Source organism: Poecilia reticulata, chromosome 10, assembly GCF_904066995.2.
Source record: "Poecilia reticulata chromosome 10, P_reticulata-male-v2, whole genome shotgun sequence".
In the NCBI taxonomy this organism is placed as follows: domain Eukaryota; kingdom Metazoa; phylum Chordata; class Actinopteri; order Cyprinodontiformes; family Poeciliidae; genus Poecilia; species Poecilia reticulata.
In genome coordinates, this window is record NC_088839.1 from 24,043,899 (window position 1) to 24,070,851 (window position 26,953).

The 26,953-nt window shown below is 38.1% G+C and overlaps 1 long non-coding RNA gene across 1 annotated transcript in view; it reads right to left on the minus strand.

The window, feature by feature from the left end:
* Positions 1 to 2,907: 2,907 nt before the first annotated feature.
* The window catches only part of LOC145553170 (uncharacterized), an 86,013-nt gene continuing 61,967 nt past the window's right edge, over positions 2,908 to 26,953 (minus strand). The window contains exon 3 of the long non-coding RNA XR_014089427.1: positions 2,908 to 4,778. This is a non-coding gene — a long non-coding RNA (uncharacterized LOC145553170). The remainder of the gene's footprint in view (positions 4,779 to 26,953) is intronic.

Here is a 26,953-nt window from a genome sequence, read left to right on the forward strand (position 1 = left end):
CAGCCAACTGAGAACATGTGGCGAGTTTAGAAAGCAGATATTCACAGATATTCTCCATCCAGTCTGACTGAGCTTGAGCCATTTTTAAAAACAGACTTTTTTTTTTTTTTACAAAAACAAAGCACTCACTCAGGTCGGCTAAATAAAAACAAATGGCATATTTTCCACCCATCCATATTTTTTACATGTTTATTTGTGGGAACTTTACATAGTTTTCTGTTTCACAATTGTGTGCCACTTTGTGTCGGTTTACCACACAAAACCCCAATAAAAAAATCACATCAGGTTGTGAATATGGAAACATTCAGGGGGTGTGAATACTAAATCAACCTAGTGTGATATGTACATAAATGTTGAAAAGTGAACTTTGAGTCTTTCTAGTCTTAAGTCAACATTCTCACTACATAAAGCTGAGACTTAATCTTCAATACTCCGACTCTATAGGTATATCTCCTGCTCTTTACTCCAGAGACTCGCTGTTTAAACAATAAGTACAGTGCAATGTTCCAAAGTTATATGCAGCCTATTGAAAACAAATACAAAAGTTTTTTTCTTTAAATATATCTCGGCTGCAGAGCAAATGTAAGGATAAGAAAAAACATGCGTCATCGTCTCCCGCTGCCTTCCATGCTCACCTGTCAACAAGCGCCCACACATGACAAACACATAGGTGGGAATTTTATGTGTCAGAAGAGGACTATAAAGCTGCACCCCCCACCCGTCGCCCTCCCCCTGAAATGACAGCTCTTTAATTCAAGCAAACAACAAACTTCCTGGCTTATACTTGTAGCTCAGTTGGCTAGAAAGCTGCAGAATGGAATCAAACGGAACAGGAAATGATGTATGATGATATAAAGGTGTTTATGTCTTAGGACCTGGTTTTATCCTGCCAAACCCAAACACAGAACAACATGAAACATGGTTTTGTAAGAGTAATTTGTTTATTTTTTTAAGGTTTATGACATTTTTATATTATGTAAAACATTTTGCTCACAAACTACACACTGTTAATGATCAACTTATGTGCACATTTTCTATCCAATAGTATAAGAGTGAAAAATAGGGTTCAGTATCCAAGTCTGGTTTAAAAAAAAAAAAAAATAGAAGAGTCAACATTTGTACTTGTCCTTAACCAGGACTGTTATATTACAACACTATGTCCTTCAAGGTTAAAAGGCTTGAATGGTAACAAATGTCCATCAAGGGTTGAAAATCTATGTAACAACTCAATCAGAAAAAAAAAAAAAAAAGTTGCATCCTTTCTCTCCGAATGAATTTCTGACATCAAGGATGAAGGAAACTGTCTTAGTAAACCCTCAGTGTCGTCCACTGGGTTGTTTGCCAAGTCGGCCCAACCTGCAACACGTAGAACCACAAACACCATCCGATACCCCTCACACCGCCTCTCTGCAGGCATGCCAGTACCGAGCGCCGCTTTCCACATACAGAGCAAAGAGGGCCAAGCAGCAACTAGGGCAGCGGGGGCACAACCTGTCAGGGAACTCTGCTGCCAAGCCTCAAATAACATTTGGAGGTAGCCTTCGCTCAAAGTGACTTTCAAAGTTTACCTCAGACCCAAATCCTGATGTACACAGTAACTGAGGCTGTTATTTTGCTGTTCATGTTTGTCGGTGCACCTTGTAAAAAAATAAAATAAAATAAATAAAAAAATCACACCAGGTAAATAACCGTTGATGTAAAAAAAAAAAGAAATGCATAGCCAGACCATTGTTTGAAGGAAACATGGGGAGTCTGGCTGGTTGTGTTTGTTCTCCACATCTGAGTTTACGACTATGAGAGAGTTTAACATGTGGAAGAGAGAGAAGTCGGAACTGGACCAAACAAAGGACACAAAAACTAAAGTCATAGAGCACCTTTCAGAAGTATTCATGCTCTAACGTAACTGTTTAATTAGGAATTTATTTATATGGCAAACCAACTAAAAGACATTCATAATTATGAAGTTAAAGGAAAAATCTCCTTTTCTTTTCATAATGCACAAACTCTGCTAGACTGGATAGGGAGCATCAGTGATCAACTTCTTAGCTCTGGACTTTGACTAGACCATTGTAATGCATAAGTATGTCTTTTGAGGCAGCTGGCTTCCTTGAATTTCATTGGGGATATTCAACTAAGAGCTCTGAATACAAACGGATGCCACAGATTTCAGATTTGTAATGGCAAAAAAATTGAAAATGATATGAAAGCATGTGCTAAATGACTTCCTTAAAGTGTGAAACAACTTTAAGGAAGCGAACAGGTCTGAGACAGCGACTGTTTTACTGTTTTTATTAAATGTAACAAATCTCTCTTAAAAATTAGATGGAGTCTCAAGAGATTTTTTTTCTGCATAAATGGAGGATTATGTAGCTACAGACTACACTATTCATAGTGAGCAATAAAATAAACATCTACACTATTATATATATAAGCATCTTGCAAAGCATCATGTGCAGAGTAAATATTGTCTCGTATCAGCAGCAGCACAGGAAAGTTTGACTTCACAATTCCTGAGTAACGTACATCGTATGAATCACAGCTTTATAAAACATCTCAAATGTTCAACTTATGGCCTTGTTGTTAAACTAAAATGACAATAGTCATCTTAGTTTTTGAACTTTAAAGTCAGAATTTCATTGTAAGAAAATCTGCCTCAATATTCGGAACAATGCAGCACATTTTCAGTTAATCCATCAATCCTGCAACATGGCAGCAAATAATACTCTAATATTTAATCTAAAACTATTAAATGTTATTTTGACACTAACAGAAAAGATAGCAGAAGCGAAACTGAAAACACATGCATTTATTATTAGAGTAATTAATTACCAGCAGGTATATAATTAGTTACTTCAAATATAAATACATTTTCCATTATTCTGACAGGATATTTATGGAGTTTATTTTTAAACAAAAAGTTGGAGAACAGAAGCTCCTGAGGGTTTAACATGTTTCCACAGTAGTTGAGGTAAAAATGGTAAATATCTTTTATATTAAGCCTTAAATTAGAAATACAATATGAAGGCAAACGTGAATAGAAATCTATCTTGCTGCACCAACTGCTTCAAAAAAAGAACTTTATATACCTGTATAAACTTCTTTTTTTATTTGAGTTATGGAGTAAAAACTCATTGAAAAAGAAAAATAATAAAAGTATACAAGATTTAAAACAACGCTCCAGGTGCTACATAATTATGAAAGAAAATTTCTCACAATTACAAAGTGTTTCATATACAAGCTTTGACTTCCCACACATCAATACGCCGTGTAGAAACAAATAATGCTCATATAAACTCATACAAGAACATATTTCCACCTCATCACAGAGCTAAACAGAGGCTGTGTTTCATGTTAACTTGATTTGTTTTTCATATGATTCTTCTTAAACACTAATGTTCTTTCTTCCATGGAGATGTGTGCCAATATAATCTGAATATTTCAAGGTTTAGCTCATATTTATGCTGCCACAGATCTGTGAAGACCAGAAGTAGGAGAGCTTTTTAAAAACACAGAGGAACCAATCAGTGCTTCATGGAAACAAGCAAAAATAAGCTACATGGAATGCTATACAAATCTGTTATTAATACATCTTAAATCAAGTTTAATTTCTAAACCTAGATTACACCGCTTCTTAATGATAAACATTTTTCAATTTGTCAACATTCACTACTTTACCCTGCAGTCAATTTATTGTTTTTTTTTCTCAATAACCTTTAAAACACAATTTTCTAAATTTACACTCAACTGCAAATCTTTCATCACCTATTGCTTTGTGTGTCAAACAATTTTATTTTATTTTAAGCCATCTCTACTAATAATCTACTGTTAAAATGTACAGACATTTAATGTAGAAGGACTGAATTAAACTGATCCCTTATTAGTTTAATGTCACATTTCTGAACCAAAACATCCCAATGAGTTTAATTTTTCTATTGTCAGAAATAAATAAAACACTTCAAATATACCAAGTACATATACATGTTTCAGTTTTGGAATTTAATTACTGAAATAACGTTAAAACCTACATGTTACATACTTAAACATCACAGTTAAATTTGGACTCTTTAGCTGCGCAAAATGAAGGACTTTCTCAGATTATAGCTTTTGAGATTTGTGACTATTTTATTTCTAACCTTCACGTTGCTTATTTCCCACACCTCCTCTACACTATAATTGATTTTATACATCCTCTATAAATGAGCTAAATCCATTTAATTTTGTTTAATAGCCCATGAGTGCAAAACTGTGCCATATTAAGTTATTACAGATCAATTAATCAGGAAAAAATGCACCTAGTAAAAAATTATATGCTAATCATTTGTAAGTCATGTTTTTTGACGTAAAGTCATCTTATATGGGGAGGAAAAAATATATTGTAATTTGATTTCTTTGCATGTAAAGATGAAATAATAATCCTAGGTTATTCAGTTCTTTCTGAAGGAGAACCAGCTACCCCTTAGCCCAGATTCGTGGCTGGCCTCCTTCTTTCAGAAAGTCTCAGGCATGAAACGAGTGAGGTGTGGAACATGTGCAAATAAAATTATATTAATAGAAACGTAATCTCATCTCTCATCTTTAATCTTTTAAAAATCACATCAGAGCAAAGTAGCACTCGTCATTCTCTTAATTAGCTGTCATAATATGGCCGAGAGGAGTTCCAGAAAAGCTGCTTCCCTTGACGCAGGACAATAAAGAAAATGGGTGAGGCTGGTTTCTAGGATATTTCAGCCATGTTTTCTTTATGGACTCCTGTGCAACTGGTGCTGACTGTATCCTTCCTAAGTGGAGAAGGAGAGGGCAAAAAGGTGAGAGTTCGATGGACACACAATCTATCATACATGTCATGTCTCAGTGCCAGTAGCACCTTCTGCAGCTGCAGCCCATGCTAAGCATAGCAGCAGCAGGAATTACAATTTTCAGTCGAACTCTGCAGTTCAGTCCTGGTTAAAAAACTGTACACCCTCCAAGTTGAGGTTTGTGGGCAACTCGAGTGAAATCTCAAAACGTTAGTTAAAATTTGCACTGAAAACAGGCATTTCTTGCACCAAATAGATGAATAGATGGAGATTTTCCTTTGCTTCGCTCTGCGTCAACCAAAAATATTGGAGAGTTTCATATTTGACACAAAGATACTTTGGCAAACAGAGAAGTTCAAGGCGAGACTCAGCAACTGCAAGGAGCACAAGGTCTTATGAACCTGTTCTGCACCTGCAGGACCTGGGCACTTTGAACTTTTTGAGCCAGTCCTGATGTCAGAACCACATGAAGGGACATCAGTGAAACAGCATTGACCCAAACTGGGTACTGCAAAAATGAAATGAGAGTCCAGGTGCTTCGATGACCTTCAGTCAGAGTGTTGAGACAAAACTGTTGGACAAAACTGAACCTGACGGCCCGTTTTCCCTCAACTTCGTCACAAGATTCAAACATATTTTAGAAGAAAATGACTAATATTTTTGGCAGCTTAATCGGCTTTTATTTACAATGCTAATTCCTTTGGGTAATTGTTTACCCAAAGCTTTATAAAACACTTCATCTCAAGTAACCTTACCTCCCCTCCCAGCATTTATGCTTGCCAGATTTCCAGTTGGCAAAAGGACAGAAGCGGAGGAGGCGGAGGGGGCTTGAGCACCAGTCCCCTTCATCCTCGATGCCCCAGTGCTCTTATTCTGAAGATGCCCGTCTTTACCGCTCAACAACAACATTTAACTATTAATAACTATTTAGCTAAATAAATTGATCTGACGTCACTCACACAATGACCATTAATCAGTGGTGGGAAGTAACGAAGTACAAGTACTTTGTTACTGTACTTAAGTACAATTTTCGTGTATCTGTACTTTACTTATGTACATTTAATAATGGGTACTTTCTAATTTTACTCTACATTTTACAGTAAGTATCTGTACTTTCTACTTCACTACATTTCTAGAAAATTGTCGCGTTACTCGTTACATCCAAGTCGCATTGAGCTTTTTTTTCCGTTAAAATGTGAAGTTGAGGGACTTTAAGGTGGCGCCGTAAAATCCAAGCAATAACGTGACTTAGTGTCTGTTGTCACCCATCGCCTCCACCTTTACTCGCACGCAAAGCTCCAAGACATGCGCAGTGGTTTCCTCTGAGCGGGAGAAGATGTCTGTCTAATCGTCAGTAATATAATAGCGCTGCATAAATCATAAGATATGGTGACATGCAAAATCAGAAGCGCTTCGCTTTCACAGACGGTGGGACTTCCTCCAACTTTTAGCGTCACTTCGAAGGAAAGCTTAAAGAAAGGTAAGCTCTGTGGACGTGATGCTAGCAAAGCTAGCTGTACAGAGAGACATATGTGGCATTTGCGATGAAAAAAGCTGTCTCTCATGCGCTGAATTATTGTGCGGAGGTGTTGACTGAGGTGTCTTATATATGGGACAACGCTGTGACCAAAGTCTGCATTGATATGACATTCAGGAACGATCCGATTCTTCTGGATGAATCTTTACTGATTAAATTTATTTCAGCTCCAAGTATTTAATATCTAGGTGTTTTATGGGAAAATGGATCTTTCAGATCAATTTGAGAAGCAATTTTATAGGTAAACTTAATTTTTTTGCGGCACATAGCGTGGGGTGCTGGTCTTGGTCTTGGGTAGGTGGTCTTGACAACAACTCTGCTACGTGGCTCCTTGGTTGCATGTCCTCCCCCACCCGCCTTCTTTCCATCCCCTTTCTGTTGGATTTCTTTCAAAATAAAAGGATGCGCGATGCAGCCCCTGAATTCGGACACATCCTAAAACTGTACGAGCGCCGCAACAAGAATGAAACCGAAATATCAATTAGGAATGATTTTTAGCACAGATGAGATCTCAACTGGAAAAGTGACGGCCGCTACGATGCTAAAGTTAGTTTACAAATTGATTGTTTTGACTATATTACACTGATCTGCTCTGAAATACAGTTTGACAATCATGAAATTATATTCTTAAAACAAAAAATGGTGAATTTAAATGCTAAAATAAGCACATTAAAATTAAACCAGCATAAAAAGTGCAATGTATGAACTTAGATGCATCTGTAGTAAATAATTATACTCTTAGCAGATTGTTTAATACTTTTTTCTGAGAGAACTGAAAGAATAATCTCATCCTATTCTTGTAAACTCTGTGCCGTTTGTCATGTCTTGCATTGTTTTGTACATATAAAAAACAATAGGTAATTATTTCTTATATGTACAAAAACATAGAAAATAATGTGTTTTGTATGCGTTTTATTAAAAAAAGAAAAAAACTTGAGCACTGATATGATGGTTTAAGCCTGTTGTTCAGAAATAATATGGTTCATCACCCAGTCCTATATGGCAGGGAAAGAAAAAAAAAGTAAATAAAATGTACCTTACATTATACACAGTGTATACCTTACATTATACACTGTCCATAAGCAATAAGCTGGTTTAGCTTCATTACACTCTTAATGAACACACACTGAACTGTGATTTCCTCCCCTGGTGGAAAATGAGAGGTAATGTTTCATCTTTGTGAAAGTCTCTGAAATGTGTGCACTCATCAAGGGTGGAAAATATTTTTGCTGTTGCCATCTAAAAGATATTTTTATAAATTAATCCTCTGGGCTATGTTCTCTTTACTAGTAATTTTAAATTACTTTCATGTCTTATTGTCAATTTTACTGAAAACACTAAATATTTTACACACAAACTTACAGCATTAAAATGAATATGTGGGACTGTAGGTATAAATAGGTACATATTAGACTAATAACACTAGGATTAATTTCTCATGACATAAAATGCAGTACAGACGCCTAATGAGAGGGTAACGCTTTACTGCGACAATAACCTACATAATGATGTCAGAGGGCTCAGACAAATCGTCTCCTTCGCTGCTTGATTGTCTTCGTCTTTAATTGTCTTATTCCCATTTATATTGTAATAGTTGTAATTAGCATAATGGCATCACCTTGAAAGACTTGCAGAGGAAGGAAAAGAAAAATTTAAATTTAGGGAAATTGCAGTACTATGTAAAAATAGTAATCAATGAAAAATATCCCATAATTAAATTTTTACATGCCATCTGACTCGCACGCCGACGTCCAATGTTTTTAATTGCACTCGTTTTATTTTCCCAAATTTCATTAAGTCAGTCGCAAACCTGGAACTCGTCATTCCCCTGTGATGGCGCAGTGCGTCATATGTTTGGTTTTAATTAATTTGTTGTTCTCCGTTTTCTCTCAGAATCAACATACTCATCTGGTCGGCTCATGTCTGCGAGGAATGGAGCAACATTTTTATGTGACAGGACAGCCTCTGACCTGAACCTCCACTGAAGTCAGGAGTTTTTGACCCAAATGTACATTTCAAGGATAAAAAAAAATGAAGAATTTGGCGGTCATCTGCAGGAGCTTTTGGCTGAACTTAGAAAATAGACATCTCTAACCAGTCAGAATGCCCCTTGATTCAAATCGAAGTGAGCTTTTCCCTCACGTCAATAAAAGCCTAAATGAGAAGTGACTCCAGCACCTGGTGCAGTTTTTCCCTGGATGCCTCCCCTTGGAGCAGCTCCAGCCACAGACACACTGATTTTTCCCAAAAATAAGAGATGGAGGAATTTGTGGTCAGTGAGGACATGAAGTGGACAAGAATGTGTGCAACAAAGAGGGGCTGCAACCAAACATTATTTTAGTAACAGATTATTCTATTGATTATTCCAACAATTAATCAGAAAAACTGGCACATTTTGGAGATTTTTTATTCAATCATTTAAGCCTTTTTTTTTTTTTACATGATATTAGAAATACTTTAAAATATGCAAATAAGCAAATAAATGAATGACTTTTTTGAATAAGAAAATAAAAATGTTATTGTGTGAAATTCAATAACATTCAGTAACATTGGTTGCTTGAAATGTGAATTTCCCTCTGGGATTAATAAAGTGTATTCATTCATTCATTCATTCATTTAGTGTCTGATAATTTATACCAAAGGATAAATCTCTGGATTAAAACAAAAAAACAAAAAAACACACACAATAAAAACCACACACAATGTACAAATTTGTTGATTATTTTTTGTATTAATAAATGGGTGCTTAACAAAAGATTTATTTTATTTTATTTTTTTGTTTAATTTTTTGTTTTGTTTTTTGAGAATTTGAGGAATTTGAGTTCTGGGTAGAACACATTTACAGACAAAGACTTCGTTTTTTTGTCTTCAAAGCAAAATATATATTTTGTACAGTGTTGTTCTTCCAGCAAATGGCCATTTGGAGTTTGTATGTTCCAGGTACCAGTTAATGGATTAATAAAATAGTTTATTATTTGTATAACCGATTAATCCTGATTAATTCAATTCATTGTTTTAGCGCTACAACAAAGAAAAGCATTTCGAGGTCGATACATTAAAAACGAGTCTTCATAAAAAGTTAATTTTACACCATTAGTGGCAATTCTGTTAAGCATTGCAAATTTAGGTTCTTAGCAAAAACTTCCAAGATCAGACCAAACAAATTTAACCCAAACTGCAGCCAAACATTATAACACCCAACGCAGTCAGACCCAACAAACAGACCAGAATCCAGACCGGCCTGATAAACTGAGACCAAATCCCATTCTGCCTGACCAAACAGGATGAAACCAAACATTATGGCATCCAACCAAACAAAATCATACTAAAAAGAGTTTAGGGCCACATATCTTATATCCTCCTGACTACCAGGAAAAAAATATTGTCCAATCACCTTTTTTAATCCCACAGTCTTTGTAAGGTAATAAAAGGTTTTATGCACTTCCTTTGTCTCTTCCCAGAAAATGTGTTATTACTGATGAACGCCATTTTTATGAATTAGAAAAAGGTACGTACAAACGTCCCACCCCTCCATATGTGGTATCATTGATAAGCCCTAAATGTCCTCTCCAGATACCAAAAGGAATTAATTCAGTAGAATGCAGGGGGTGGCAGCAGATATTCAAGTTTAGAAATGTCTTCTACAGAGGACAAAAATGAGCTACTGGTAGTCAGGAGGATAGAGATGGACTGAAAACAGTTTGAAATTGTACGGCTCAGGTACAGCGAGACTTGGAGCAGCAGTTCAACACAGAAAAAATGTCAGAATTTGGTCGTTGGTTTCTATGAGTAAGATGTGAAATGTCCGTTGGAGATGGTGCAAGTGTTCACAAAGAGTCAAATTGTGTATAGATTTCTTTCAAATGCCTGTCATTCAGTTTTACTTTGGGAAACATTTCTGAAAGGTAAAACAGCAATGTCTGGTTTGACCTGGTAGCATTCTCTGACACAGTTTGGTTCAAACTCATATGGCCTTATGAAGCTCACTTTGTTGTCCATGTTCTGGTGTCGTAGGTCAGGTCCAAGGTAAATATCATCCAACTTAATTGTCCACCATATTTTTTCGTGTAGCTTTTAACCATCTAATTTATCCTCACAAGAGCAGAAGTACTATGTCAAGGTTTTTTTAAATCCTAAGGAAGAATTATAGAAATAAATCATTTATAATGTCCCTACATGTGTTGTTAGGAATAAGCTGCTTAAAAAGAAGATTAATCTCCTGATTTTGGAAATAACATATGCCTCATGTCAAAATGATACCAATTATAAAGCTTAGTAAGCTGGTGGTTGTGAATAAAACTCAAACCCAGCAGATGTCTAAATTAAATGTCAGTTTGCTCTAGTAATGTTCTGTTAGTCAAAGTACTCAAAAAGAGAAGAGAAAGTATTAAAGGATCTAAATGTCCAAAATGAAACGCAAAGATTGGGACGAACCCACACAGACGCAAAAAAATCTCATTAAACCAGAGCAAACCAACTGTTTCTTATGTCTAAGAGAGTGCCTTTTGATGGCTCTGCTGTTTTATCATTACTTGATTTACATATTTGCCACTTCCCACAGTTTCACAAAATAACAAAGAGATCATTGTTAGGACTACAATCGTGGCTGTCATTGCTGGAGATAATGGTTTCACAGGAAGGAAACTTTGGAAAGGCGAGATCAGAGAACAGGGCAACCCTTTAGACCCCGATCCTGTGTGGATCACATCATACAAAGATCTCGATGATTAAAGCAGCTGTGATAACAGATGTTCATGTGGTTTCTGTTTCGCATGCAGGGCTGTTGCAGAACAAGAACACCGAGGGGAATCTGCTCGTATGTGAGGATAATTACTCCATCATCGTGGCCTGTTCTTCAAAATCAGTGTTGTCTCTTGCACTTTCATCAATTCAATCAGCTTAATTATTCATTAATTACTCATTGAAATAATAATTAGCTTATGTAACAATCACAAAGGCCTCGTCCATCAACTGTAATGACTGTGTGCTGCATTTTGCACTTTACTTTCCAAGGCTCAAAGAGACGAGAAAAATACTTTTTTGAATGGTCAGGAGAAAATCATGACATAAATGGAAGGACTTTAGGACCATCTTATATTCCTTTCATTGTTTAACTTCACAAATGAAACCAATTTAAACATTACCTCTTCAGTGTTAGCTACAATTAAAATTATATGCATTTCTTAAATGCTAGAATAACTGAATATTTTTCATTGTATTGTTAATTACTTTCAAATTCAGAGGTGAACATATATTAAAAGAGGGAAGGAACAAAAAGCTGCAAGCCAGAGTGAGCCATTGAGGGTGCTCTGCTGCAGGAGGGACTGGTGCACTTCACAAAAAAGAAGAAAAATGACACCAGAAACATTAAGACATTCAGCATTAAGTTAAAGCTTAGGTCTCCCAAACTGGCCATGACACCGAGCATATCGTCAAACATTTAAACTTTCGACCCAAGACACAATTTTTAAGGGTAAACCTACTTTTGAGGAAAACAGCTACACATTCTCTGGGTTACCAACAGAAATCATTTGGAAAATCTATTGAAAATATGATTCCTGGCAGACTGGTTTCATCTGATTAGAACCACATGTGGATATTATTCAACTTCTAGAGATTTGGTTTTCTTATTTTCTGTCACACATACAACGTTACAATCCTTGAAAGAAATGGATACTGGTTAGACACTTAAATCACAAACATTGTGATTTAAGTGTTTAACAGCAGCTTTTAAAAATATTATAAGATCTATGCAATCAAAGAAATTCTTGTAATCATACCTACAGAGAAATCTAAGGATCTGACGGTGCTTTAAAAAATTATGAATACTTATCTCCTAAAATGCATGTCATTGTTGTACCACTAATCTGCATTTTTATGTTGCTCAGATCAGATGAAATCAAAATAGCTCCATCTGAACTAACAGGGTTAGGCCTACTCCTTACATCTGGCAGACGACAACATGCATCCAGACAGAAACGTACAAACGCAAGCTGCCTGAGCAGAGGCTATTCCCAAGGTATGTTGTTTACTTGAGGTTGAGCTGCAGCAGCTGAGCTTTGTTCATAAAAATTACTCAAAATAGCCAATTATCCATCTTTGGCAGCATATAGAACCATCCTCAAACCCCAGAGGATGCCTGATGTCTTGACACTGATGGAAACAACTCATGTCACACCATCTAAATATAGTATTTATTTTCACTCCTTTTTGTGTTTTTAAATCATTTCTGTTTTTTCCTCTTAACAGCCCTGTTCTGATTAAATCTGCATGCTGAAGACTATCGGCTTAAACATCCATCAGTCAGTTCTGTCCATGAAAGCAACAGGACAAAAAGTGACGTTTAGGCAAAACATTCAAGTTTCCATTTTTTGCCGTCTACTGCAGCTATAGCTAGGCAGTATTTATGTTGAAAATGTACCCTTACTGTACAGCATTTTCATGCTTTAACCTGCTTTTGTATATATTTAATAGTTTTTCCTTATGCGAGTCATTTTGCTGCTGTTGCACAGAAATTTTCCTCCTTTTTGTAGAACAATAAAGATATTTAATTTATTCTAATATAATGTGATACAGAATACCAACTAGTTTTGCTAAAAAAATCTGCAGTATCAAACTTCACACATAATTTCAGTTATTTTTAACAGAAGCGAGGAACAAGGAATCCTTAGTGGTTTTAAAATGTGCCCCAACTTGATTCCAGTTAATTTATAGGCAAGTGTGTTTTCCTTTTTTAAGCGTATGCATCAGTTAAACGTGATTGATGGCCCTGGAGAGGCAGGCAGGGGAATTAAGAGAAACAGAGACATACAGCACGTTGAAATTAAGTTGAATGTTGGGATGAAAAGCGGAAACCTGCTGGACGGATTGGACATGGTGGTGAAGGAATTCCACTGGGCAACTTTCTAATTAGTTCTGCTGGCCTGAGGCGCTCTACTGCCACCGGCTCCGTAGCATGCAGAGTTCCTGCAAGGCTTTTAATAGAATGATTGACCGTTGTGGCAAAGAAACTGATAATGGCTATCATAAGCATGGCAATTTCATTTAATTACCCAGGGGGATTTGCAAGTCTAATAAACATCCACATTCAGAAGGATCAATAATTGGTAGTTTGGTGCATCAGCTCCAAGACCACCAGGACACCTTCCTTTGCATATGTAATCCACCCCACCCCAAAAAAAAAAATGGACTCAATTATGAATCTGCCGTTTTCATCATTGTATATAAAAGCCTGGTGCTCCACACTTTATGCTGGTTAAGCAGTGGAAAGCATTTTTTTATTGGGATGCTGGTGGCTTCGTAACGTCCCAGACATGCACTGCTTTTAAAAATGCGGTCATTTTGTGTCATAACTTCAGCAGTGTTCGTTTCACTCTGCTGTGGGAAAGAAAACAGGGGGATGACAACAACTAACTTACTTTGTTCAGCTCCTTAATTGGCCAGCAAGGGAAATCAAGGAAAATGGTGTCACGGTGAAAGTGTGCTATCGCAATGAGCGAATGGTTAGGGGAACTTGTCAGGGGCCAACATTGGCAAAGCAACTATTTTTTTAACTTGAGTGTTGTTAAATGAATGGTAGTTTGAGAGAAGGTGAAATAATAGCTCACATCACTATGCCTAATGTCTAATTAATACATCCTAAGCTACGAGGATATAATGAAACAAGCAGCCGAGTATAATGGGTGGTTTAAATGCTCCTTATGACACTAGTGCCTCTCTCTTCTAGTCAATAACAGTATCAGAGCAGATGCAAACGAGGACAATCATTTGATCCCAACCATAATTAGAGAGGCCATCGTCGGTGTCACTTATCGTTCGGCGTGAATCTCACAAACGTGTGGTAAATGTCAAAGTAAGTTGCTTTAATTATCCAAATTATACGAGTTCACCCACAGTCACTGCAGACTGTTCCCCTCGCAAGATGTGCCCTCATTAATTCAGATTATATTCACACCTCTCTGAGATGTTTTCACGCCTTCCATTTTCTTCTCATAGGTCAAGGGAACGGACAAAGAAGCTCTCTCCAGGAGAGCATGTCAAATTGTGCAGGAGTTAAACATAGTTCTGGGAAAAAGACTTTAGTTATTTCTCTTACACAATCATTACTGATTAAAAAAAAACTGCAGCCCTGTTCAGGCTAAAAAAAAAAATGGATACACAAGATTTGTTACATTTCCCTGGTACCATTTGTAACGGATCATCTGCATCAAATTAAAAATATTTCCAGACAATGTTGGTTCTCCATTTCCAGTTTCTCAACAATTCATAATTCTGACATCTTCAGCAGGAAAACAAATGCAGCAGCCATATGGCGAACGAATTAAAATGAAATGATGCTCGATAACAAATGGTAGGTCATTAAACAAAATCCTAGAATAATTGATGTACCAGTGGAAACGGATATAGTCTTAAACACAACCATCGTTTGGTTCACCGACAATCAAACATCCTTCCCTTTGCATAATAAGAAACAGACTCGGAGCGCGGCGTATCCGCGGAGCACTGCTGTGTTTTGTGTGTTTGTTCTAAGTATGCATCCATTGGGATTTACTGGGGGAATAAACATGTTGACACATAGAGCTGTGACATGTTGAAATAAAACTAGGCCTGATGCAATTACACCGGGTTCAGGACGAGTTCTAGCCCCCGTGGATCCAAATGGGTCAAACCTCAACTGCACATAACCAGCTGGACCAAAGACGTCCTGCAACACACGGCTCACCAGCAAACACAAGTCACCCACATGTGCAACATCTTGTAAAAGGCTTTGTTTCTTTATTGCTTTTTTTATAACTTTTTCCATGCTACAAGCATAAACTAACATATTTATGTATATATAAGCATTATATAAAAATGTGGTGTACATTTTTCAAACCACCTTCTTTGTCACATATCTCTACCAGCCTATTTTCCTTTTTGCAAAAAAACTCAATCACAGCCAGATTTTATTACATCAGCAACAGAACTTTTAAAACCTTGCTATGAATTCCCAGTGGGATCTGGACTTTAACTGGGCCGTTCTACCCACTTAATCTAACCATTGTAATTTAGCTCCGACTGCATGTCTTGAGTGTTTTGCATCCTCAAGTTTCCCCCCCATAATTTACTCTGTATTTAACCAACATCGCCTTCAACAGCATCACATTTTCACCACTATGCTTTAATATAATGAAACAATGCCAGAACACCCTCTCAAAGATCAATAAACTTTAATTTCTAACAAACATCCAGCAATGGAACGGGATGACATTTTAAATATCCAAATTAAATAAACAACCGAAATAACAAATAAAATGGATACTGAAGAAAACAAAACTGCCCTCTAAAAAAAGGGCCAGTTGAGACTGAAGAGTTTTGTCATTCAGTCTTTGACAAAAAAGAGAAAAAGACGAGACAAACAATCATGCAAATGGATATTAGAGCTCGTTTTAAATTATCATGCAATCAATTGATTTATTGCTTATTGTGACAGACTTAGTTTTTTAGCCCCTTATCAGGGAGACGGTGAGCTGTACTTGTGATGATCATTGGCAGTGTGGCATAGTGCAGTATTAGTGAAAGGAGTGAAAACCATGATAGAAATTGTGGAACATTATCATCATCATCACCACACACCATCTCTCTCTACTACGCTTATACTGAGAATGTAAAATGATCAGGACTTCCTCCATTGTCACCATGTTTTCTATTGAATCTTGTTTCTGAGTTTGGAAGCGAACTCAGAATTAAGATTCTTTACTTTAACCTAAACCTATAAACAACTAGACCGGTTTACATGCCTAAAGGGCGGCATTAATAGCCCTTTAGCTTCACCACACAGAATTTCTGATTTGGATTAAATAGTTGAGCTTTGGTCTCATGTCATCAGGCCAGCTTCTTTCCATCAGTGGTTATTGTGACTCTTTAGGGGATTTCAGAGACTCAGGGATATCAGTTGAATATCAACACATATCACTTTTTTTATTTGCTCCAAAAATATTTAAAATCATCATTTTCCTTTCAGCTATGCACTACTTTTTGCTGGTCTGTTACATGTCCTAAAAGCACACAAAAGGTGATGCATACAATGTGAAAAAAAGGGAAAAAGTTCAAAAGGGTATTTTAATTTAAAGAAATCATGTTGGTGATTTTAAACTGTTTCATCAGAATGAGCTTTAGAAAACAAAGCAAAACCTTTATTAGCAGAACCAGCATTTTAAAGCCACTATTGTAATATTTCTTTAACTTTTGATCTGCATTCGCTCAGTAAGTCCTGTAATCCTCAAATTTAGTGAAAGGTAAAAGACTTGCTGAGTATTTTCCTGTCCGACCATTTGACTGATACATACATGGCGGATGGTAAAGGGCGTCCAGGCTGACTTTCTCCTCCACATCCTTTTTAATTGCATCTTTAGCTTCCAGGATGCGATGCAGATCACTCAGAGTAAATTTAAATACCTTAACATAATGGTGTACCTTTGTTTTAGCATTCAAAAGAGATAAAAGTTGGAGGTACAGCTCAGGGCTTGACCCCAGGGGGTCGAGGCTGGACACTTTTACCATCCACTGGTCGATCAATGTGTGGAGCTGATTCCTTTGGTTAAACCACTGAGTGGAACTGCTGCAAAAAACACTAATCAGCTCTGGGCTTACTCCCACAACTTAACTCTCATTAAAGTTGGCAAGTGACATTTAACTACTACACCAGGGACTTCGTAATGCAAATAAATGGCAACTTCAGTGTTAGAATTATAATGGCCTTCCTACTCTACTTTTAATGACCTATTTTAGTTTTCAAAGTCATCTCCTCAGGAATCGGTAGCCTCCCTGCTCCTGCAAGTCTTCTTATTGGCTAATAGGGAGCAAATGATGTCAGCTAAACTGCGGAGGGATCCTCAGCGATGAGAACGAGAGGCTAAAAGCTCAATCACTTACTTTGCTCATCTGCAAACTGGCTTTATGCAGACCCATTTGGATATTTTCATGCTACATTTCATACAGAGGTCTCTCTAATCCCCAGGTTCACCTAATGAGGAGGTAATGAAAAGTTAATCCACATAGCTGGAGTCCACCTAGAGTTTAGCTAATGCTGCTTTTAACTCCAGCTCTCATTAACGTTTAAAACATGAGCCATTAACAACAGGTTGGTAGATTACCCATCGGCTGGCCTCCCAAGCACTCTGCTATTCAACCGCTCACCGTCCCTGAACTTTAAAGCACAATTAGGTGAGAGAGAGAAAGTCCTGGTGCACACTGACCCGGTAATTAGGGTACAGTCTGGAATTTCTGGAGCTCAGCTGTCATTGTATTGATTTCTCCTCAGGATTCTTGTGTTTCACACAGTGGTCAACTTGGGCATTGAAGCAACAACAAAAAAAAAGCTGCTACTTTATTTGTTTATGTTGAAGTTGCACATTTCAGTTCAACTGTAACGGAAATCCTACAAAAAAAAAGGGGGGAAACTTTACAACATTTTTCCACATCTTGCAGTTTTTTAAAAAATGTGCACAGTAGCTACACATATTGATTAGCTGTATGCACTCCATTATCAATAAGGAAAGCATGAATTATTGAAAGGGATGATTAAAAATTAATCACAACCAACACACATCATAAGCTTTGGGGGTAGATGGGTTTAGAGTCGTCTCTAATAAGGACCGTCACTGAAGTCTCCGTGCTTATATATGTGACAACACCGGATCATAAAACACGCCTAACTGAACCAACAATAAATGCTGATCTGATTACTAACGGTTAATTCAAGGGCATCAAGTTTGCATTCCTGAGGCTTTCCTGACAGCTTTTCAACTGATTACCAATTCATCATTTTGTGCTGTGGTGACAGATAGTTCTACAGCGTTGTAGCTCCGGAGAATAAAAATGAGGTTAATGAATGTGGATAAGGCTAATTCCTCTGTCCTTGCCAGACCGCAAGCCTATAAAATACCCATATATACATACCTGCATGGATGAGAGACGGTCTGTGGCAAATTAGAAAAAGCTCAGTCTTCTGGGAACGTCGTTGAAGCTCAGAATCAACTTTTAACTAACAAAGTGGCTTGTAAAAATAAACTTTAAAGTTAGTTGAGCTTTAATAATACAGCCAATTATTAAGGTCAAACAAAAACATAACTACCACTCCCCATTATACATCCGAGCCAAATTATGAGGAAGATGATAAATAAACAGTGTTCACAAGATGGCCTCAAGAAAGGACAAAAAAAAAAAAAAAAGCAAGGACTTTATAGGCTTTTTTCACCCTGAAGCAAATCCTCCATTATATCACTGAAAAGGTGGCGGAAACCACGTCACAAAGCAGGCAGCTATTTATCGAACCGATAGACGAGTCCTTATTAGACTTGTTTTAGGAGAAAAAGTTGCTCAAGAGCAACTATCCTTATTACCAATTATCAGGAGGTGTGGGAGAAAATATGTTTTACATGCCAAAACAAAACATGACCTGCATCACGGCAAACGTCACTTGGACCAGAGCAACACGAAGTGTAATCTTGAGCTTAATGTCGTATTTAAGAGCTAGTGGTACTGTTCTTATTACTTTTAAGTATTCTGTAGTTTATAAAACTTTGTCTAAGGCACTTGTTTTTTTGAAGAAAAATGTCTTGCCGGAGGATATGACTGCATCGTAGCCCTCCGCATCGTAATCCAATCGAATCGTTATCCGACTACGGATTCCCATCCCCAGTTATAGGAATCCAACCAGCCAGCAGCGCGGTGACCAAGTGCTGCGGAGGAAAACCAGCCTTATTAGAGAGGCATGCTCTCTTTGGCTAGAGTGGAGGCCGAGGGGAAGGAATAACTAATGGTCTAATTGAACTGAGTTTGCCTCACACTCCATGATTAATTAATTATCATTTTCTGCTTGATGGCTCTCTGAGGGGCCAGGTTGCTCCGCTGCTGATGCACTGTCAGCATCTGAAGCTTATTACTCCACCAAACCATGTACAGAACACCAAGTTACTTCAAATTACAGAAACATAATTTCACAGCGGACATGACTGACAAGCATTTCAGTCTGAATAAAACAATTCTTACAACACATGCAATTACAGCAGCTGTAAACAATTCATGCGCCGTCAGTTTTGTTGCTAAAGAAAGAGTTTCCTGCTCCTGTTGGATTTTATGGCGTCTTAATCCAAATTAAAGGTAATATATTTTGAAAGCTCTACATAAAATTTAAGGCTCTCATCCAGACATGCAGGGTTTGAGTAAATGAGCTAATTTTGTAAGAGTTACTGCTAACAAAGGGTAGCATGGTAAGCTTTTAAAATCTGCAGTTTCTACAAAGTGAAGTAAATTTTTTAATGAAATTTTCCAAAGTATTAACATAACCAGGGTTATCAGAGATTTCTCTGGTCTTTAAGAGCATGATATGCCGCAGCACTGTCCCTCTCCCACCTGTTAAGTGCCAAGACACACCACCTGCATCCAGCTCTTCATTCTCCAATCTGAAGTTTTTCCTGACATAAAGGCTCTGACTCATGTGTCCCTCTACAGACCATTGGACTCGCAAGATCAAGTATTAACATGAAATCCTGCCGGAAATCCTGCTAACAAGTCGGTCCAGCAGTAAACTCAAAGTTGCAATTGCTGCCATTTGCTTTGTTTGCAAGTAAAATATTTCAGGTTTTATTTTCCCTGATAACAAATGTGTTTTACTCTCTCACTTAAGGCATTCTCGTCTGAACTGCTAGCAGTCTGCGAGGTCGCATTACCTTTTAACTTGTTCTGATTGCTGCATACATAATCTGACTCGGTTTTCTGTTGGATCGATTGTCAAATCAGATTGAGTTTTTCCATTAATGCACAACATTAATTGTGCATTGTTGGTGAGCTAACTGAAACACGGCATCTCGGACAGGGGGCTGCAACTCAAGTCCTTCAACCTTTAGATGCATCTCTGCTTTTACACACCCGAGTTAAATGATGAGGTTATTAGCAAGACTCTGGAGGACTTGACTGCATACAGAGGAGGCAATTCAACCATTTGGTTCAGGTATGTTGGACTAGCAATGCATCTAAAAGTTGCAGGACACTGACCCTCAAGGATTAGCGTCGGAGGCTGAAGGACATGGATGTCCAGCTCCTGTCCTCAAGGGTCCTGCCAGGTTTAGATGTTTCTCTGCTCAAAACGGCCAATTCAAATGGTCCGACTACCTTCTCAGCATACCAATGCGCTGCAGAGGTCTGCTAATGAACCATCATTTGATTCAGGCGTGTCGAACCAAGTAAAGAACTTAAACCCTTAAGGACCGACTTGCAGAATTTCAGGATTTAAAAGTTATGCTGTCAGTGCAGCATGACAGTAACTGCTGGTATGCTGCACAAAGATCCTTGACAGTTGCTGCAGCACAATCGGTTCAATTCATCAGACGTCAGCTGCAGCAGCAATCACACTGCACAAAAATGTTAGCAAGTGCTTGATATTTGCTAATATTAGTTGTGGGATCTTTAAATCTGCATTCTGACTAATCACAGACCAGCAATTCAAAATAACGACCAGACAACATCAGATTTTAGCTCAAATAGATGATAATCACAGTACAAACCTTCAATCTTCTACTAAACCTTAAACAATGATGATGATTTTTTAAAATCACAATTAACTTCATCCACAGGTCACCAAAGGAGAACCAGGACATTTGTCCAAAATACACTCATGTGTTGTTTCTGACGATATCAACACCACATCTCTGCATGGAATCCAGAAGCTATTTTACTTTATTTTCCTCTCATACTTTTATGGATATGCAGATATAGCACATATAGTTGAAAAATATTTGAATTTTGCTTAGATTTTTATTGAACAGATGTGGAACTGTTGACAGTTTTGCTTTATTATCGCCATCGGTGATTGGAGGTTTCCTAAACAAATAGTCTACACTGTAAACAGCCTGCTTAAATATTCTCGTTTCACAGTATATGCCAGCACACACTTCATTGCAACACAACAATGAAATGAAGGCCTTTCTGAGCCTCTAGCATGCCTATCAGACCAGATGAATTATTGGAAAACTTTCCTGTGCCCAGATTGAAAGCAGTGCACGCACATTGTTCATGCATACCCACTGGGGGCACTTTGGCACATGAAAGCTATTCTTCTAACAGCTTAATTTGGGTCATTTCACTGGACCAGTCTTCTAAACAAGCAAACAGCCTTACTGAGCTCTGCACTGCTGCAGCATGAAATGTCAACCTGACTCAAGCTGAAGATTGCACTCTTTTTTTTAATCCACTTTTAAGAGCATGTTTCTATCTCTTGTTGTTGACCAAGGACTCTTCTGACATTCAGAGTGAAAACAGAGAATACACAGCGTTGTGATGAGAACTGGACAGTTTTCATAACATTTCAACACAACATTTTAAATATTTTATCACCAAAGACAGGCAGTTCTGAACATTCAGGACATTGCGGTGAACAAATGATGATTGGCTGAACTCCCAAAAAGCAGAAGATGTTAGCATCTGTGGTAATGCTACGATGGTTTCCACATAGTTGGACAATAGCTTCCACTAATTATGCTACATTAAAAGAATGGTGGGTCCATCCATGCCTTCAGAGCCATTAGTCATTCCTCAACTTTTACAGGAAAAAGTATTGATTGGGCTGCAACATCAGGATAAAAGTAAAACACTGATTAAACCCATAAGAACACCAGAAAAAACTTTTTAAAAGAAGTTAATACTACAGAGATAATTTTATTGGGTGAAGGTTGGCTTGAAAATTTCTCTTTGGAAAGATCAAGACAGGAAGTAACATGTTTCCAATCAGCTGCTAACTGAGGTTCAAGCAAGCAACAAAACCACTGAATCCAATATAATGGTCTGTTGACAGCAACAACATAGAGTGTGAAAAAGCAATTGGTTTGTATTAAACCCAGTATGATGGCATCAGAATCATTCAGGGAGTCACTACAAGCCTCTCGTCACTGCAGCTGGATGACTGAAGCCATGGGACGATACTACAGGGTGTTGGAATGGGGTTCGGAATAGACTGTCGAACCTCAGATTTAGGAGAAACCGCATGGATTCTGTCCGTGCCTTGGAATAAAGGAGTAGAGCTTTATCTTCAAGAAATTGTAGAATGGGGTCATGGGAGATCGTTTGTCCAGAAGAGACTTTATGACTTGTGTAGCGAGAAGAGAATTGTGGAGGATACTGTAAGAGTAGGGGAGGCTAGGGACACCGTTGGGCCCTTGTACAACCACAGTTCAATCCCATAGTCACTAATCCCGTTTGTCAGAATCTGAAAATGTAAGAGTGAAGAAAAAGATGTCTGTGTTTGAAAACAAAGGACCAGCATGGGTTTTTCAGGAGGCTTTGGCTGACCTCCAGTTTGAAGAGACAAGAACGGCTTATTTAGATCTGAAAAAATGGTTCTCAAAAGGAAAAGGTGGATTATTTCCTCTGGGCAGAGGTCAGTCTACTACTCATAAAAAAGGAGTTCAGGCATCATGGTGTCTTGTTTATGAGTGATGGAGTAGGAGATAGATTGACTATGGCCTTGTCTGCCTAAATGCAAGAAGTTCTCCAGCTAATCATGATGATTAAAGAACAGAGCCAAAAAGCCAAGCTCTAAGCTAACTGGCCTAATGGTCCTGACTAAGGTCATGAGACATTGATAATGACCTCAAGAACAAGACCCTGGATAAAAGTGGCTGAAATTAGCTTCCTTTGTAGGGTGGCCACTGGGCAGACTCTGTCCTAGAGACAATGTAAGACCTCAGTTATGTGGACGGTAGACCTGTCACAACAAATTTTGCTGGACGATTAATTGTCTAAAAAATTATTGCGATAAACGATAACATTGTTTCAAGACCTTTTGGCACTGATGTAATGGAAATGACTAATAATGAATGCGATTTCCTGCCATGGATAGATACACTTTATTTTCAAAAGAACACAACACTGGAACTGATAAACTAAATCAGTTCCAGTGTTAATGGATTCTCGGTCTCCATTAACAAAAAACGTACTTGAATAAAAACTAAACAACATAAAGCCAAAGTGGAAATAAATATTGCATTCAACCAAAAGAGTGCAGATTATGAAGTCTGTATACTATATTGCCCTTCAGTAATCACTAGATTTTTTCGGTGTGCTGTGGTGGCGCAAGGGTTAAGCACAACCCACATTTGGAGGCCTTAGTCCTCAACGTGGCCGTCGCAGGTTCGATTCCCGACCTGGCGACCTTTGCCGCATGTCTTCCCCTTCTCTCATTTCCCACTTCAATTAACTATCAAATAAAGGCCACTAGAGCCAATAAAACCTTTAAAAAAAAACCATCCGACTATCTAAGGCAGTAGTTCATACTACACGATTTTTTGCCCCTATTTTCCTCTTATGACAATCTTAGAACATTGACGATCTAAGATTGTCGCTGGTGATTTCGTAACCGATCATCCTGTAGTGTTACAGTAGATCGTCGTGGCCGCTCGGATCTAAATCAGGGGTTTTCCCCACTGGGAGCTTAACGCTGAATGTGGCATTTAGCCAATCAGAAAGCGTGGATTCTCCTCCGCGCTTTCTGAGGGGAAATTACGGAGGGGAATCCCAAATAGCTGACACGGCGCAACCCGAAGTCCAGCGGACATTGGAGATGATATGTGGAAACAACATTAATGTTTATTCAACATTTTGTGCAAAGAATATAGAAATGACAAGGAGAGGAGTTGGAGCCAAATTGCTACCGCAGTTGATGAACCCAGCAAGTTTTCAGCTGCTCTTCGTTAACGTGACATAAATAGGTTATAATCATTTTCATTCAGTCAGGACTTTACGCTGACTCTATAGCCACATGTGTCACAGGTAGATTCTAGTAAAGCATTGATATCTGCCTGGTTTTAAAATTAGTTAACTGGACTTGTAGCCATGATTTTGTGCCCATGTGGCTGGACACCACACGGCACGACGAACCCGATCGAACCCTTATACCTAGGATTTCTGTCGGCTAATTTGTGGTCTGGTTTTGAAAATAGGCCGACAACTCCTGTAGTGTGCCCTGGACATTAGACAAAGGAAATGAGGAAGGGAAGGTCAGTGGAGAGCACCGGAATTGAGCCTTTTTTCATTCAGTGTCCTCAACAGAAAGAGGAAAAAAAAGGAGGAAGAGACAATAAAGCCGATAATTAAAATGAGGTCGATAGGTTTAATTTATCATGCGATTAATTGATTTATTGTTTATCGTGACAGACCTAGTGGACGGATTTAAGAGTAGAGCCACTGCTCTTCAGATTTGAGTGGATTCATCTGCAGTGGTTTGAACATTTGATCAGGATGCCTCAAGTTCTTCAGTTACATCACTAGAAGAACATCCTAGAATGGGCATTGAAGCTGCTGCAGGGACTGCATACTGTAATTCATCTTTGGGATGGGAATGCCTTTGGATCTGACAGATCTGGGTTTTCTTCCCTGTACCTGGTATCCCACAGACCAGTTGATGAATAGATCAATTTCAATATTTTTTAAAAACAACAACTAGTCAAGAATTGTATTTGAAACAAACAACATTCAGTTCTGATCCTATTGGCAGGGATGTGATTGACAGTCTGGATGCTATATTCTGCACAAAGCTAATGTGATGTCAATTAGTGATCAACACAAATGTCTTGCCCTTTTCTGTAAATGTCTGCTTTGATTAAGCATTTAATATGCATGAACAATCTGCCTGTACAGAGACATTCATGAGGACTCCAGCTTGTCCGGCAAGAAATTAAAAGCCAGCCATCACCAATAACGGGGATTAACACTAAGAAATCTGAAATCTCTTATCATCATACTTCTTTAAGACATGCCCCTAATGTGACGCATCAAAACTGCTACCACCACACAGAGTCCAACTCAAGTCCATCTGCTCTGGGGTGAGTCTGGGGTTTCAAACAGCTTGTCAAATGCTTGTCACTTCCCTTTCTTGTGGTATAAATATGCCATTCCCATGCAGGATAACACTGCTTGGAGGACAGGTGGCAGCTGCACTCATAAAAAGCTGCACAATGGTGCGGAACAATGATGAAGCAGAGTCATTGACCATTGGGGAGTGCCATGAAATAACCACCATGTCATTGCACAAAGCCACCGGTCCATTCAGCCTTTATGGCACCTGGAAGGGCAATCAGCCTTGGCTTTCAAAAAGAAGCTGAATTCAAGAAACTAGACCTCATTGTCAAGTCTTCTGGTCTGCCCAAGCCTCCACAGCTTCTGCCCAAACTTGAAAAGGCTTGCTCCCATCAAAGAGACGCCGGAACAACTCATCTCAGTGACATGTTTTTTATTTCCCTTCCCTTTTGTCTTTAGATCACATACAGGACCACCATGATTTTATATTAAGTGGTCACAGTAGACAGAGTCACCAAGCAGGTTGAAAACCTACAAACAAATGACAAAATTAATTACAAATTCCAATCTACTTTTTTAAGTTGATGAACAAACAAACTTTCCTCAACACGTTCGATTAATTCTTCTGAAAGCAAGTTCAATGATTTAATATACAACTCATACCAGTGGTGTCTCTGCAGGAGCTTGAAGCTGAGTTCTTTGTTTGAAGGGTACATACTGAACACAGGTGTGCCCGGTTACTTTATAAGCTCCTGAAGGCCTGAATGAGAGAGATGGGTGCGCTTGATTTTCTGTGAGGCGTGTGCCAGTTGGGTGGAGATGGTAATGCACTCAAATACATCAATCGCTGTTTTAACTTAACACTCATAAAACTACTAATCATTTCTTGCTGTGATTAGATTTCTAATAACTGTTCTATCTATCCCCATAAGGTAAACGTGTGACTTTCAAAACAACCTGCGCTTTCAAGGCAAAAATGTACTAAAACAAAGTCACATTTGGAATGGTTGCCATCAGCACATCACAATATTCTCAATTACAGTCAAGATTTTGAGTGAAAGATTAAACACATACTTCTGGCATCTCCTGCTCACAAGCTCCGTGAAAGTCTGAAGGTTTTAAAATAAATTTTTACTAACATCCATTTTAGAGTTTACTCATTTATGCAGCATCAATTACTGATAGATTAGCACTCAATTAGCTCAATTAACCTTCACTGTTCATGCAGTTAACTTCAAACATTTATCTCAAACAACGAGCTGTCAAGATGTGCGCTGATTACAATCATGACAGCAATTAAAGAGCAACCTTGTTTTCTTGAGAATACAGTACAAGTTGGGAAACTCTGGAGCCAACTCAAGGATCAGAGAGCTTGTCCAGCTGAAAGACTATAAAGTGGTGCAGCTTGGCAGAAAGGCTGCCTCTGTAAGCTGAACTTTGATCCCACAGGACTCGGCTCATGTCAACCGGTGAAGTGTTTACATCCACAGAACTTGAGAAGCTTGTATCATCTTCTTAGCGCTATCAGGAGCCAAGCACAACAAACCACAATCTGACAATAATCAAAGGTATGAGCTGTCTAGGCAACTACTGAAAACTGTGTTCTCATATATATGGATTGCTTAGATGGATGCGTTCTGTTGGGTCACCAATTATACATATATAATGCAATCTACAATCTAGCGTGATGCTGAGTGACAGCTGGAGTCAAAACATGGTGCAGCAACAGAAGAATGGTCATAATTCAATTCAGTTGATTTATATACAAAAAAAAAAACATAATTCAATC